The sequence below is a fragment of the Cryptomeria japonica genome, chromosome 7 (genome assembly GCF_030272615.1).
Source record: "Cryptomeria japonica chromosome 7, Sugi_1.0, whole genome shotgun sequence".
Classification (NCBI taxonomy): Eukaryota; Viridiplantae; Streptophyta; class Pinopsida; order Cupressales; family Cupressaceae; genus Cryptomeria; species Cryptomeria japonica.
Window position 1 is genome coordinate 16,807,398 of NC_081411.1, and position 16,253 is coordinate 16,823,650.

Genomic DNA, 16,253 nt, shown 5'->3' on the forward strand with positions numbered 1-16,253 from the left:
ACCTCGACTCCATTATGAGGAAACTTAATGCATTGATGATATGTCGATGGGACTGCCCTCATTTCATGAATCCAAGGACATCCTAGCAATATATTGTATGTGAGATCCAGATCTAGGACTTGACAAACCACATCCTTTGTGACTGGCCGAATTCTTAGAGGTAAGGTGACTGTGCCCTTGGATGAGCGCTCTTCATCATCATATGCCTTGATGGTGATTTGATTTGTCGAATTCACAGCTTTATCAGAGTATCCCAATTGTTTAATGGTGCTCAATGTACAAATGTTTAGACCTGCTCCTCCATCTATCAGGACTCGCTTTATTCGATGTTTGTGTATGAAGGCTTCAACATGTAAAGGTGCATTATGTGGCTGACTTATGGAGGTCTCATCAGCTTCTGTGAATGTAAGGGAATGTGGAATGGATAGGTATCCCACCATGGCTTGAAACTGGTCCATGTTCAGATCAGTAGGAACGACAGTGTCTCTCAAGATTTTGTCAAGAATAGCTTTATGAGCGGGGGATATGCGTAAGAGCTCAAGAATGGAGATGAGCGCGGGTGTCTTCCCTAATTGTTCTACAAGGTCATACTCAGGTTTGGTTGATGAAGAAGTGGTATTTTTAGTGGAGGCACCTGGCAACGTAATTTTACCTCTACAAGTTGTAACATGACATTTAGAGGTATGTTCGGAAGAAGATCCAACACCTCTTAGGACAATCTTGGGTCTCTGAGGAGGATTCTCAGGATTTTTGTTCTTGATGGTAATAGTAGAGATATGATTGTCCATCGAGATGTGATTGATAGTTGAGTCATAGTTGTAAGGCGCTCTAGTATAGTTGGCTTGATCATCTGTGACTTTAGCTTTTCCTTTGTCATGTTTTGGGAATGGTTCCTTAAACATCTCATGTTCTTGATTGGATGAGTGTCCCTCAATCTCAATGTCACCTCTATCAATGAGATCTTGCACAATATTCTTTAGTCGATGACAATTACCTGTCTTGTGACCCTTGCTCTTATGAAATTCACAATACTCATCATCGTTCCACCAATTTGGTTTGACCTTTGGTTCGTATGGAGGAAAATCTGGAACTGTGATCACTTTGCTTGCTAGAAGCTTTTTGAAGACTGATTCAAGTGGTTCTCCCAATGGGGTGTACTTCCTTCGTGATCTAGAAGTTGTTTGAGTATTCACTTGATTGTTTGTAGAACTTGATCCCGAAAAGATGAATTTGGGTCTCACTATATTGGCATCAACAACACCATCATTGACTGTGTTTTTGTTTTTATTCCAAAATCTTGGCTTGTCTTTTCCTTTAAAGTCATCTTTGTTTTCCTTGAATATCTTAATGACTCCTTGTTCAATTAGAACCTTTTCTGTTGCTAATCCCTTTTCAATAACATCCTTGAAGGTGGACAAACAAGCTTTCCTTAGATCATAGCCAATATCCTTGTTAACATTTTGAGTGAACATTTCTACCATTTGTTTCTGTGGGATTTCGCAAGAGCATCTGCTAGCTAGATTTCTCCATCTTTGTAAAAATGACACAAAAAATTCTCCTTCCTTTTGCTTAGTATTGCATAAAGTAGTGACTGAGATATCTGTCTCAATATTGTAGGAGAAATGCTGAATAAATGCCTCTGCTAAGTCACCCCATGACTTAATACCAGGTGGTAATTGAGAGAACCATTCCTTAGCTTGATCGCCTAAGCTTTGCGGGAACAACCTCATCAAATATGTTTCTTCTGCCGCTACCTCAATGCAAGCTGTGAAAAATTGTCGTATGTGTGCCTTGGGGTCCCCCCTTTCCTCTATACTTGTCAAATTTTGGCATCACAAAGTGTGTAGGAAATGGAGGCATTGGAATGCTTTTATCAAATGGATAAGGACATATGTCTCTCATAGTGTATGTTGGTTTTGGTGTACTCATGTCCTCCATTTTCTTTTGTAAATCTCTGATTTGTTGCTCCAAATTGTTCTTAGGTGGAAAGCGATTTCTTGTAGCATACCCCATGTTTGAGACACCAATTTGAGGAGGAGCTTGTTGCATGTATGGATGATACTGATCATAGACATGTTTATAGGGAGGAGGTCTATATTGATGCGGCATATAGGGAGCACTTGGTATAGCTTCATGTTGAGGAACCCCATATCTATTTTGTGCATGTATACCATATTCTATAGGCATTTCATTTTCTAATGTGTTGCCCCCAAATTTGACATGAGGTTTCCTTGTGTCCAAATTTGGAGCATGCCTTTGAATGTCCACTTGTTTTGATTGATCCATATCTTGAGCATGTGATTGAGCATATCTATCTGCATAAGGCTTCCATAATGGTCTTCGAAGGTAAGTATCATATGTTTGACCCTGTGTATGTGGGATTTCTGGTTTTTGAAGCAAAGCTGATGGTGATTCAGGTACCATATGCGGTCCTCTATTTCCTCCACTATTGGGTCTCCCTTGATCCATGTTGGAGTGAGTTTGTTGCGAGGGTCGGTTTTCCATAAGTTGAGACATGTCAAAGTCATGAGGTATTTTAGCTCCACTTTGTGCCATCATGTGTAAAAAGTACTGTCTATCCCTCTTCATTATCTCTTCAACCAATCTATTGAAATGGGGATTCATTATGGATTCTTCTACATCTGCTGATTGTATTGAAAAGTTGTCCACATTGTCATTGTGTGTAGCATTGTTGTTTGTAGTGTCTGCGTTTTCCACATTTGGATTGTTTCTATAAACATCCATGTCAGGCAATGTAGTGTGCTCAGGATTGAAAAATAAATCATTGTCATACTCATAAGAACTCATGTTTGCGGACTCTTGAGCTTCTTTAGCTTGTCTCCTAGATTTTTGAAGGCGGGTTTCAACCATGAACTAGGTGTTTGACCAAGATGTGAGAGACTAGATGAAAAATGAAAAGAGTATGGAAGACCAAGAGTTGTATGGAGTGTAAATGAATCTTGAGGTGTACTTGCAATGTCCAAAGTGTAAGACCAAGTATGTATGTAGTAGAGTAGGTGTGAGTTCCAAAGAGATGATAGTTTCTCTTGATGAGGTAAGCTGACTTTGACTCTAAGTAAGACCAAATGAGACCCAAAGGTAAGAAACCTTGATGAGGGACCACTTAGCAAAGTGTAGTTGTATGTAGTGTGTTGAAAAAGTATAGTGAGGACAAGCAAGTGACCTTTTGACTCAAGTTTAGACAAGTATGAATGTAAAATGAGATGTGAAGCAATGATGGACTGTATGAGACCCAAGGACAAGTTGAATGCTAGATGAAACCTGAAGAAACAACCTAGGAAGCTCAAGTATTCTGAAACTGATTTCCTTGTTTGCTGGACTGTAAAAAGTTTCAATTCTGGACACAAACGCTTCTGTATACTTCACAGACGCGATTTCTAGACACAGGCGTGTCTCTGTTCGACGCAGACGCTTCTAGACACACAGACGCTATTATGCCCTCCACAGACGTGCTTAGATGACTCAGACATGGTTAAAATAGACACAGATGCATTTCTGTAAACTTCGTGCAATTTTTTCACTCTGTGAAGTTGTTTTTGTTGTGACCAAATCCGACTGTTTGACTGTTTTTCGTGACAAGAGGACACAATGTTGATGAGGACTCAATGTTTGCAAGTGTTTAGACTCCAAAAGTGACTCCAAGAAAAGTGTGTTGTTTGATGTAAAATTGTTTTGCATACACTTGAAGACACAAAAGACACAATGTTTTGTTGTTTGGTCTTGAATGTTTGAATGTTTAACATAAGACAAGCACAATTCTTATGGTTGGCCAAGACAATAGTTGTTGATCCCACATAGGGTTTTACCCCCGAGGCTACGCTATTCAGAGCGGATACTTAGATGCTTGACCTCGCTGGCTCCACCCTCAGCACTCATTTCTCGGGTCAGCTAAGCATTAGTCCCCATGAAAACTCCCCATGGCGAACTTTGTATCTCTACTAAGAACCGTATGTGTGTGGGCCGCTACCAGAGGTCCGACCTCCTGCCTCAACAACTAGAAGGATTTGGGCTTCTAAAACAAAAAGGTGCTAGTAAGGGCATCCGCTCGTGTGGCCATACATGCGGCACTTTCAGCTCTGTAAATACAGAAGGCTCCCAGCCGGTAGGGGTTACGCCCTACAAATGATCAAATAAATTTGATCAAACGGGTTTATGGGGAGACATAGTGTCGGTATGAACTAATCAGCACACGTTATTCATAGTTTTCACCATGAATACATTTATTTATAGTGGTTTGGAAGAAGATGGCTTTTCTTTTGCTACCACTTGGGTCGTTCTCTTCTCACTAGTAGTCCTAATGACCACACGGGAAGACATGCCCTCTAAAGATTAAACAAAAAGAGCCTATTGCTCAAGACACAAAAGACAATGATTCAATTTTAGTGCACCAATGGAAGTGTTTGCTAATCTATGAAAACAAGGCACACAACAAAATTTCAAAACCTTAGCCAAGGACCTGCAACAAAATTTGTTAGTAGTTTGGGTTGTTTCAAATGATCACCGCTTCCTGCAAGCACACAAGTTAGGTAAATTTTAAAAACCCAAAAGACTTTGTGAAAGAGGGGCCTTCAACAAAAACGTTTTTGCTTCCAAAACAAGCTGCACAAACTTAGTTAGCTAGATCTGCAAGGGTTAGTCCAAAAATAAACCAGATCTGAAACCCTAAGTGCGAAATCCGAAAATCGAATCAATGAAACTTTGAAATTTTTGAAATAGTAAAAACACAGACGCTGTTACCCCAGACACAGACGCGGTTCTGTGATGCACAGACGCGGCCAAAACACACAGACGCCCTTCTCGGACACAGACGCGAGCAGAAACAACACAGACACGCTTATGAAACACAGACGCTCCTTTCTGAAACTTGCAAAATAAATTTTTTTCTAAAACACAGACGCGATTAAAGATTCTGCAGACACTCCTGAAAATCAGAGACGTGATCCAAAAGTTCGCAGACACGGAAAAACCTAAAATGTCGTCGAAAAATGTTTGATCTGCAACTTCAAAAACGCAAAATCTGCAACAAAAAGGTTAAATGCAAAGGGACAAGAGTCCCACCGGGCGTGCCAAAATGTATATGGTGAAAATGGATAACAATAATAACAATATTGAAAGGCTAAATGAATCCAACCACAAAACCCTAGCCTAACAATCAACAAAGATCCACCATAACATATGAAGATTACCTAAGACAATGTAAATAAAACAAAATCACAAAGATTATACCATCACATGTCCAATAGGGTTTTGATCTCCATTCTTCCTATCTCCATTGATCTTGCTTGATATATTTGCTCTCAGATTTTTATATGCACAAGAGCTCAACAAAGAACGGAATGTGGTTGCAAGTAGGATCGTAGTGTAGTCAATTGCATAAAAGATCATTAGGGTTTGACAATGAAGGAGGCATCTCCTTAAATAGAAGACACAATATGAAATGGAGGGATAAGATTGAGAGGTGTAAAAAGAGAGGTCGGCTAGGATTAGAGGGTAGGTAAAAGAAATACCAAAATAATGAAAGAGGTAGGTAGTGTAGGAATTAAGAGATGAATGACATGTGTCATGTGTAGAAAAAGATAATGAATTAATTAAATAAATAAAGATTTATTTAATTAATAGAAGAAGTAGGATAATTAAATAAATAAAAATATTTATTTAATTTTAGGAAAAGGATAATTTAAATAAATAAATGTATTTATTTAAATGAGAAATAAGGCTAGAAGAGGATAAATGAATTAATTAAATAAATAAAGATTTATTTAATTAATAAAAGAATTAGGCTTAGATAATTAATAAATAAAATATTTATTTAATTAGACATGACAATTTTAGGTGTCTACAAGTGTAGCTCTCAGCTTTTAGCACTAGCCATGGATGCCATATGGAGATTCAAGATGGTTGGATATGATAAACAAATACTATGCAAGTGTAGATAGTGATGCTATGAAAATGCTCTATGCTAATACCAGTATAGTAACAATACTCCAATGCTTCCTTCTTTTCTTGAGGATAAGGGTTCTATTTATAGAAGAAATGGGGAAATGAAGGGTTAAAATTGAGCAATCTTAACAAGGGTTAGGATTGAAAGATATTCAATCCATGTGAGATTTTCAACCTAATCCCATGTTGACAAGTGTCACCATGAGGAGGCTTGAGAGGAGAGATAAAGAACATTAAATGCTTGAGGGGACACGATTGTTACCCTAGGGGGTTGGGTTAGGGTTAGGTTAATGTATATTCCTTTTATCCAAGGGATAAATGAATGTGCAAGTGTTAAATGGTTACCTTAGTCAAAGAAATAAATGCTTTGAAAAGACCCATGAGTCAAAAGGATGGTTAAGTTAGAAGAAAGTCTCTAACCAAAGGTAAAAGGTGAGTTAACCATAAATGGTTATGTAAGAGCCTTTAATGGTTTAGAAGACTTTAGAGGTTAACCATTTGAAGATATAAAGCCTTTAATGGTTATTGAAGACTTTGGAGGTTTTTGAGAAGTGACTTCCTTTTATTTAGGAATGTGACAATGATTAGGATAGGATTAGGCTAATTAGAAGGAGTTCGAAGAATCTAGAAGGGATTTAGGCATGCAAGTGGATTTTGTAGGAGAATGCAAGTGGGAGGAATTTTAGGATTTTCAATTAAAATAAAATCATTTATTTCAATTAAATGGTGTAATTTGCATTTGGATAGATATTTAAATAAATATTAATTTATTTAAATGTGAATGTGAATTTTGGAAAATGGATTTTATTTAAATAAATCTTAATTTATTTACATGAGAAAAAGGAAGATAAAGGATTAAATGCTTGAAGACTTTGAGGGAAACCATTAAAGGATTAAGAAGACTCTAGAAATAAGCCATTGAGTTTGAAGACTTTAAGGGAAACCATTAAAGGCTTGAGAAGACTCTAGAAGGAAGCCATTAAGTTTGAAGATTTTAAGGGAAGCCATTAAAGATTTCAAGTGGGTGAGGATAAATAGAATTTTAAATAAATAATTTATTTATTTAAAATAGTTGTGCAACTTGCATTTTCCAATGCAAGTGGGTGGAGGATAAAGGTGATTTAAATAAATGTTAATTTATTTAAATGTGAGAGATGGGATTTTGGGGGATTTAAATAATATTAATTTATTTAAATGTGAGAGAAGATTTAATTAAATAAATATGATTTATTTATTTAATTAATGGTCTGAATTTAGTTAAGTGAATTAAATCAAATAAATTGAATAATTTATTTAATTAATAGGAGAAGAGGGTTAAGATGAATTAATTAAATATTAATTTAATTAATTATTGATTCATCGTTAAATAATCAAATAAATACTAAATATTCATTTAATTAAGTGGATAGATTTATGTGTCTACAGGAACATAAGCATATCGATTGATAAGATTCCCCCCACTTAGTACTAACATGGATATCATTACCATTTTTTGCAATGGTAGCCATGATGAAATATTTGGATGTAGGAACATTGGCTATAGATGTAGGTATAAGCACACACATCTCAACTTGGGTTTGAGGAGAAGGATGCTTAAGCACTTTCACCCAACTAGCTAACTTCATAGTGTTTTCATACACTATGTGAGCTATACCACGTAGAACTTACACACCATGTTCATCATTTTGAATCACTTCCATAAAACTTCAATCAAGGGGGTTGCCTCTCGAGCAAGTGTTCTTAACTCACAAATTTTTAAATATCTTCCAATTGCTTATAAATATTCCCCAATTATTCAATACACTTGTATTTAAGAGTCATCCTCATCATGAGAAGCATGAAGTGTAGGATTTTCAACAATGTTAAGCAAGGTAGGTGTTGGATAAAGAGAAGATGATTCACCCAATCTCTTTGGTTGGAATAAATCAACACACAACTCAGGCTCACACCTCCAATACTTAAACAATTGGAATCCATGAGTCTTTAACTTCTTCTCATAGGGTTATTGAATTCATAACATGTTATAAAAATCATACACAAGAACAAGCTCCAAGAATACACAATTGCTCCTAAGAAAGGAAGAAGAAAATATAGAGGCAAAGGCAAAGGAATTGGTTTATGATTTCAATGCCTTTCATACAATTGTGAATGATAAATTTCTAAGCCACTAACAAATGATATACAATTATAACTATGAAATGATTAATTGACCACCTATTTAAGCAATACGAGCTAATAAAATGATGATTAATCAATGAATGCAAGCACATAAAATATGAATTAAAAAATTAATGTCTCTAAATCTATAAATTTTATACAATTAAACTCATATATATGAACATTCAAATCATAAATTATGCAAACTATGTCAAGTTTACCAAAATTAAATGTAGGGAAATGGGTTCACCAAATTAAACCATGTGCAAGCTAGGAATTATTTTGAATCTTACATTCATTGGGTAATAAACAAATAGGCTCAAATTCAATCCCTTAGGAGAGCTGAGAACTTTTATTAATTGTTCTCTTTTTGATTCATATGATTGAATATGAAATGATGCAAGAACTAGGTAAAATTCTAGGAAATTGACAAAAACAAAATTAAATAGAATAGAAAGAAAATACAAAAGTATAGATCTAGGAATTGGCTTGAAAATGCTAGACCAATATGCTAGGTGCCCTAGTCTTAGGGGTTCCTATGTCTAATAACACTCTGGATTTTGAATTAGGATTCTCTATGGATTGCTCCCTTTGAAATTCAACCAAAAAGTGTTAGAAAAATGCGCCAACCAGATTAGTACATGAGTTTTTGCTTGTTTAATATCAGGAACCATATGTCTTAGTCTACTGTGTACAAATTTGTGACTTTCAATAGTCAGATTTGTAACTTGCACACAAAAAAGGGAAAAATATTGTGGTGTTTAGGGGCTCGCCTAAGTCAAACCTCGAGTAGGAATTAACCTCCACTACAACTGTGATATGATGTGAGGAACTTACCCTTGGTAGGGCAGAGGGTGAAAACCTTAAGGGAAATATTGAATTGACAAATGATACCTTTTCTATGAACTTCTTGCCTTGAAGCCTCACAAAAGGTTGATGTTGCTTGATAGGAGTTAATGTATGCATTCATTCATGGAGGAACACATAAACTTGATCATGATTGTTGAACTTGAATGCTTGATTGCTTGACTTAAGATCTCTCCTCAAATGCCTTGAAGATACCTAATTGTAATTCCCAATTGGAGTGATGGGAGATGAATGCTTATAGAGAGATGTTCAAATGAGGTGGAGGGAGTTGTATTTATACACAATTCACATGTTTCATGGTTGAATTTTAAATAAGACCGACATTGGGGAACACTTTCCTACTCTACAATCTCTTGATTGTTAGAGATTTCAACTTGAGCCCATTTTGACTGAAATAAGGTGTTAGCCACCTTATTCAAGGAGGACTATGGCACTAGGCACCATAATCCTAGATATTTGAGCCAAAACCAATGTTAGTGAGCTTAGGATTGTGTTGGGCTTCTAGATTTGACAATGGATTTCAGAGCACAATCTGTCATGAAGTATTTAGGAATGAGGGAGAAGCACCAAAGTGAGCACAAAATGAGTGTGAAATTGTAGAGGAGCATGATTTACGACTCTATATCTTTAGTTTCTCTTTAATATTTGAATCTATTCTTTTATAAAAATTGGTTTTGTATCCTCAATATTTTGTATGTGATGAATATATTACCTTCTATAAGGTTACCAAATCAATGCAATTAAAAATGATTGAAGATATCTGGAAATAATGCAAGTGATTCCCTAGATAATGGTGGAAGATAATATTGTAGTATTGAATCATATGTTACAACTTGGTCATAAATAAAATTTATCACATATCTACTAGACACATAATCGTCAAGTAGGAAGGGTAGGTTATCTCCAAATTTGAACTTGAATTTTGAAAGTTTAGCACACTTCCATAATTACACATTTTTTTTTATATCAATACAAAAATTGTAAACTAATTAACAACAATTAAAAGAGAAATTGTGAAAATGGGAGACCCCCAAAATATAATTCAAACCAAAAGGACACAACAAATATAAGAACAATCCAAAGACAACTTAGCAACTATAGTAGTCACATATGAAAAATCTTATATGTACTCTTGTTCAAATGGGAGACCCCCAAAATATAATTCAAGCCAAAAGGACCCAACAAATATAAGAACAATCCAAAGACAACTTAGCAACTATAGTAGTCACATATGAAAAATACAAAGATTTATTAAAAAAATCTTATATGTACTCTTGTTCAAATATCTTAGCATACCATAATAGCACCAAAGCAACAAAAAATCACCCTAATGCTCCATTTCCATGTCATAATGCCATGTAATAAGAACCTTTGGAGTTGTGCCCACCATTAATCACTACCATACAACACTCAAACTACACTGTCACACTAGCAATTGACCACATGAATAACCCAAATGAAATTCCATCAACGCATAATTAAAAGGTAGTCGTTGATTAAACTAACATCATTCTCTATTGTTTAGACCCCCACCCTTGCCACATAGGGAATATAAGTGAGCAAAAACTCATTGAAAAATCCTTGAATTAATAATGATGAAAGCATTTCAATGGTGTCATAAAAGAGGGCCACCAATTATTTACCTTCAAAATAAATAGTTGGAAATGCAATGACATGTCAATCTAAAGAGTATATTGCAACAACAAAGGTGGATGATGAGTTGAAAACTACCTTCAAGCTTTGTTTACACATAATTCATTCCTCGTAAAAGTCCAAGCACATGTCCATTTTATCCCCTATAGTTCTTTACATACTCTCCTTGTTAAAAAATTATTGTATTTCTATTCATATCACAAAAAATTCTTTGCAAATTGTTGATAATTAGCTCTTAGTCATTTGGCTAAGAGCCAAGGACTAAGGGGTATATGTTGTTTGGGAGATGATCTCGACCTCATGCTTTATGATGTCAAAGCCTTGCATTCAACAAGACTTGATCTCTAGTGGATTCATTAAGAACCATTCAACTTCACCAACAAACCAAGAGCCCATTGACTCTTTCCAATTTAATTACACATTTTTCTTAAATAATTTATGCAACTAAAAATAAAACTTAAGATTATAAATAACTAAATATTGAAAATCAAGACCAATATTTAAAAATAAATATAATCTTTTTTTTTTTTTTTAATATTAAATATAGAGAGTAAACTTACAAAAAGTATAGCTTCAGCAATAACATGTGGTCATGCCTCAAAACCAATAATCCTGACCTACATAGATCTGATCAATGACTACTAATAGTTCTACATGCACATTATAAATAGCATAATCCTATACATAGCCTATTATATAATGTGTCCAAGTAAAAAGAGCATGCACAGATAATGTTCATGTTCGAACAAAAAGAACCAAACACCATCTCAACACTCATGAAGATGATCTTGACATGGCTCCATCCAAACTGTCCACCCCAAAGGGCCTTCGATCCAGATTGTCTGCCTTCCCTCATGCGGCTAAGTCAACATCCATTCCATTGTTGGGTTTCTGGCTTTCCGAATCTCCGCACCAAGATTCTCCATTCCAATGGAAAAAGAGGTGTGGTCTCCTGCAACCCACCTCCATTCAAATCCATTCTCCAACTCATATATGAACATAGTAGCATGACCATCTCTGAGAAATGACATAAATTTGTTCTTCTCTATCTTCATAGTTACAAAGACCTGCAAAATAATGTAATGCAGAGTGAGTCCACAAAATGACTCACTAAGGGCCCTAATTTTACCTTGGAATTTATCTTCATTTCTAATTTTCCAGATGTAGCATAAGGTATCAATAGAAAGAATATGCCAAAATAGATTAGTATCTTTTTTCAAACCATGGATGCAACCAATAAGAACTTCCATAATATTAACTTGGTTAGGAATAGAAATACCAAACATCAACCAGATTTCTTTAGCAATAATGCACTCAAATAAGATGTGTCTAATGGATTCAGGCACTCTACATATATTGCACATATCAATATTGGATTGATCTTTCCTGAAAGGAAGCCCATTAATTAACATCGGCCATTTAAAACATTTTTTCTTAGGAACAATAGGACTTTTCCATAATCCTGTGAATACATTCTGCCATTGCTTTAAAGATAAATCTGCATACCACAAAGTATTAGCATGATTGATAATAGACTCATCATAAGAGAGAGTATTATAAACAATGATAGACTTAACATTAGAAATAAGGATAATCATTAGCCCATTTATAAGCAATAAATCTATTATTATCCACATTACAATAGTTAGGCAGCTAAAGAACAACACAAGCATTTTTAACCATATTGTAAGTTCTTTTTTGGGAAGCTAGAAGATCATACTTAGTGTAGGATTTGAGAAATACAAATCCACAGAACCCAAAAGAAACCTGCATGCAAGAAACCTGTCACAGAGAAAGAGAGAGAACGAATACAAGGGTTTTGGCTCTGACAAAGAGAAAAGATGTATATCAGAGAAAAAATGAATCAAGAATATGAATAATACAAGAGATCAATCCTTATAAAGGAGATCAACACCAAAAGGAAAACCTAACCCTAAGGTGTGTGCATTTAATAATTAAATATTAATTATTAAATGACTAATGTATGCATAAAGAGAAATCTTAAGAGGAGAGCAAAGTTAATTAATTACTTTACTCTAACATGAATCATGCTGAAAAGAAAACATGAAGGAAGGAAGGCCTCACTGAGACCCCCCAAGGACAACTTCCTTCACCCCAAGCATTGAGCGCAACTGAAGATAGCGCGGAGATGCCAAAGGTTTAGTGAAGATGTCTGCAACCTGCTCCTTTGTAGGAATATACTCCAAGATGAGAGAACCATCCTGAATCAATTGCCTGATGAAGTGCATGTGGATTTCAATATGCTTTGTCCGTTGATGCTCCACTGGATTGCGAGAAATGTGAATGGCACTCTGGTTGTCACACCAAAGAATAGTGGGACAATCTGGAGGAAACCCAAACTCTGTCATCGACTGTCGAAGCCATAAAACCTCCTGACTGGCTAATACTGCTGCTCGGTACTCAGCCTCTGTAGATGATAATGCAATAGCAGACTGCTTCTTGCAAGACTATGTAATAGGACCAGAACCAAGGCAAAAAATGAAGCCAGAAGTAGACTTCCGATCATTGACATCACCAGCCCAATCAGAGTCAGTGAAGCCAATGATGTGAGGGGATCCTAAAGAGTAGTGAATGCCATAATGTGTGGTGCCCCGAATATATCTCAAAATACGTTTGGCTGCTTGCCAATGGCTCTCATTAGGATCATGGGAGAACCGAGAGACAAGGCCAACCGCAAAGGAAAGATCAGGACGAGAATGTGTCAGGTACAATAGACTGCCAACCAACTGCCTGTATAAAGTGGGGTCTACTGAAGGAGTAGAGCAAGTGGAAGACAAAACAACACTTGATTGAAATGGAGTGGGGGCAGACTTGCAATCAAGCATGCCAAATCGCTGAAGCATATCAAGAGCATACTTCTCCTGAAAAATGGAAATCCCATCCGAAGACTGAATAACTTGTAGACCCAGAAAGAAGTGCAAGAGACCAAGATCTGTCATCTCAAACTGCTCCATCAAAGCTCTCTGAACACTCTGAATCATGGAGGATGAGCTACCTGTAATGATGAGATCATCTACATATAGCACTAGAATCAAAAGATCACCCTCCTGACGCTGAATATAGACTGTGTGATCGGAATGACAGCGTGTGAAGTGCGAGGAAAGCAAGAAGGAGTCCATCATATCATACCAAGCCCTGGGGGCTTGTTTGAGACCATACAATGAACGTCGAAGTCTGCAAACCAAAGAGGTGTCCTGCACAAAACCCTGAGGCTGCTCCATATAGATCTCCTCATGTAGGTCTCCATGCAAGAAGGCACTCTTCACATCCATCTGAAACACTGTCCATCCCTGTGAAGCTGCAAGTGAAAGTACCAGGCGTATAGAATTCATCTTGGCGACAGGAGCAAAGGTCTCAGAGTAGTCAATACCCTCTACCTGAGAAAAACCCTTCGCAACAAGACGAGCCTTATACTTATCAATAGAACCATCTGCAGCATACTTGGTACGATACACCCACTTGCACCGAACCAACTTTCTTCCCTTAGGAAGAGGACAAAGATCCCAAGTATGATTCTTCATCAAAGAAGAATACTCCTCATCCATGGCCATATCCCACTCTGGGTGTCCTATCGCCTCTGAAAACTTTTGAGGATCATCTGAAAGGGTATGACTCAAAATACTAGAACCAGATGTCTGAGCACGAGTGCGATGAGTATCTGAAGGATCACTTGCCAAAGAACCAGCTGCATCAACAGTATCATGGGCCCACTTCGGCAAAGATGGAGCAACTGGTGGTGGTGGAGATGGTGGATCATGATCTACATCATCCTCAAGAGATAAGTAATCCTCAAGAGATGAAGAGGAAGGAGTAGGCAATGAGGGAGAAGCTGGTGATGGAGAATCTATCTGAGGATAGCACTCATCAAACTGGACATCCCGCCGAAACAAGACCTTTGTGGAATCAGGATCAAACAACCTGTATTCCTTAACATCCTCATAGTAGCCAACAAATATGAGTGGTCGGCTCTTCCTCTCCATGGCTATCCGCTGAGCATCAGGAATAAATGCCCAAGCCTCACTACCAAAAACTCAGAATGTAGAAACATCAGGCTTGACATGGGTCCAAGCCTCCTCAGGAGTCATATGTCGTAATGCCTTATGGGGCATCCGATTCTGAATATAATTGGCACAATTGACTGCCTCAACCCAAAATGAAGAACTCATAGCTCGAGACTGTATCATACAATTTGCCATCTCCCGTAAGGTTCAGTTCTTTCTCTCAGCAACACCATTCTGTTGAGGGGTATAAGGAACTATAAACTGATGTTGTAAACCATGCTCAGTGCAAAAATCTCTGAAAGCCTGATTGACATACTCCCCTCCATTATCTGTGCGTATCCTCCTGATAGAAAGTCCAGATTGCTTCTCCACAAATGTCTTAAACTTCCTGAAAGAGTCAAAGACATCAGACTTGTACTTAAGAAAGTACACCCATGTACGTCTGGAGAAGTCATCAATAAAAGTGAGTACATAACGGGCCCCTGAAAAAGGAGTCGAAAAGGACATAAGATCACTGTGTACCAACTCTAGGGCTGCCCTAGCACGATAGGCTCGACCCTTAGGAAAAGGATCTCGATGATGTTTGCCAAGGACACAACCACGACATACACCATCCGTACAAGAAATCTGTGGAAGCCCAATCACAAGTGCCTGTGTACTCATCTGCTATAGATATCTGTAATTGACATGACCAAAACGCTCATGCCAAAGCCTGCTCATTGAATCTGCATGTGCTATAAGAGAGGAACCAACAGTGTCTGAACTCTCAAAGCCATCAAAACTATATAAGTGAGATGCAGAATCCACACTCCCAGTAGCCACAACCAAGTCAGGATCATGAAGATCTCGAATAACCACATCATGAGGTGAGAACTCAACTGTCTTACCAGAGCCAGAGTGGCAAATCTGATAAATGGATAGAAGGTTTGTCGAAATGTCAGGAACCAAAAACACATCCTGAAGACAACCACCATCCAATGAAACAGTACCAGAACCCTGAATGGAAAGTTGTGCTGAGTCACCGACTGCAATATGTCTAGTGCCTGTAGGAGCAAGAGCGGTGACCAAATCCTGTGTGTGTCATATGGTGAGAGGCACCAGAATCTAGAATCCAAGTGGACACTGAAGACAATGCTCGTGCAGAAAGAGCATGACCTTTCCGTGTGGGCTGTGAAGGAGGCTGAGGTGCACTGATATTATGTTGCTGCATGGCTTCCTCCAAAGCCTCTAAACATTTCCAACACCTGGAAACGGGATGTCCTTCCTTGCCACAAAAACTGCAAGGATCACCTGATTTCTTCTTAGTCTTGGAGGAAGACTCACCAGACTTTGAAGATTTGCCCTGTTTAGAATTGGACTGTGGTTTTGAATCAAACTTAGGTGGTGGCTTGGAAGGATTCTCACTAGCCTTTGAATCTTTCTTAGGCTTCGGTTTCTGCTTCTGTTTTCCTTTGGAGGACTGGGCTACCAATGCTTGGTTCTATGAACCTGAAAGGGAATCCAACTGCTTAAGCTTAGCTTGCTCACGAGTCAGACGATCACAAAAGACCTCAAAAGAAGGCATGACATGGCGAGCACCCAAGGCATCCATGG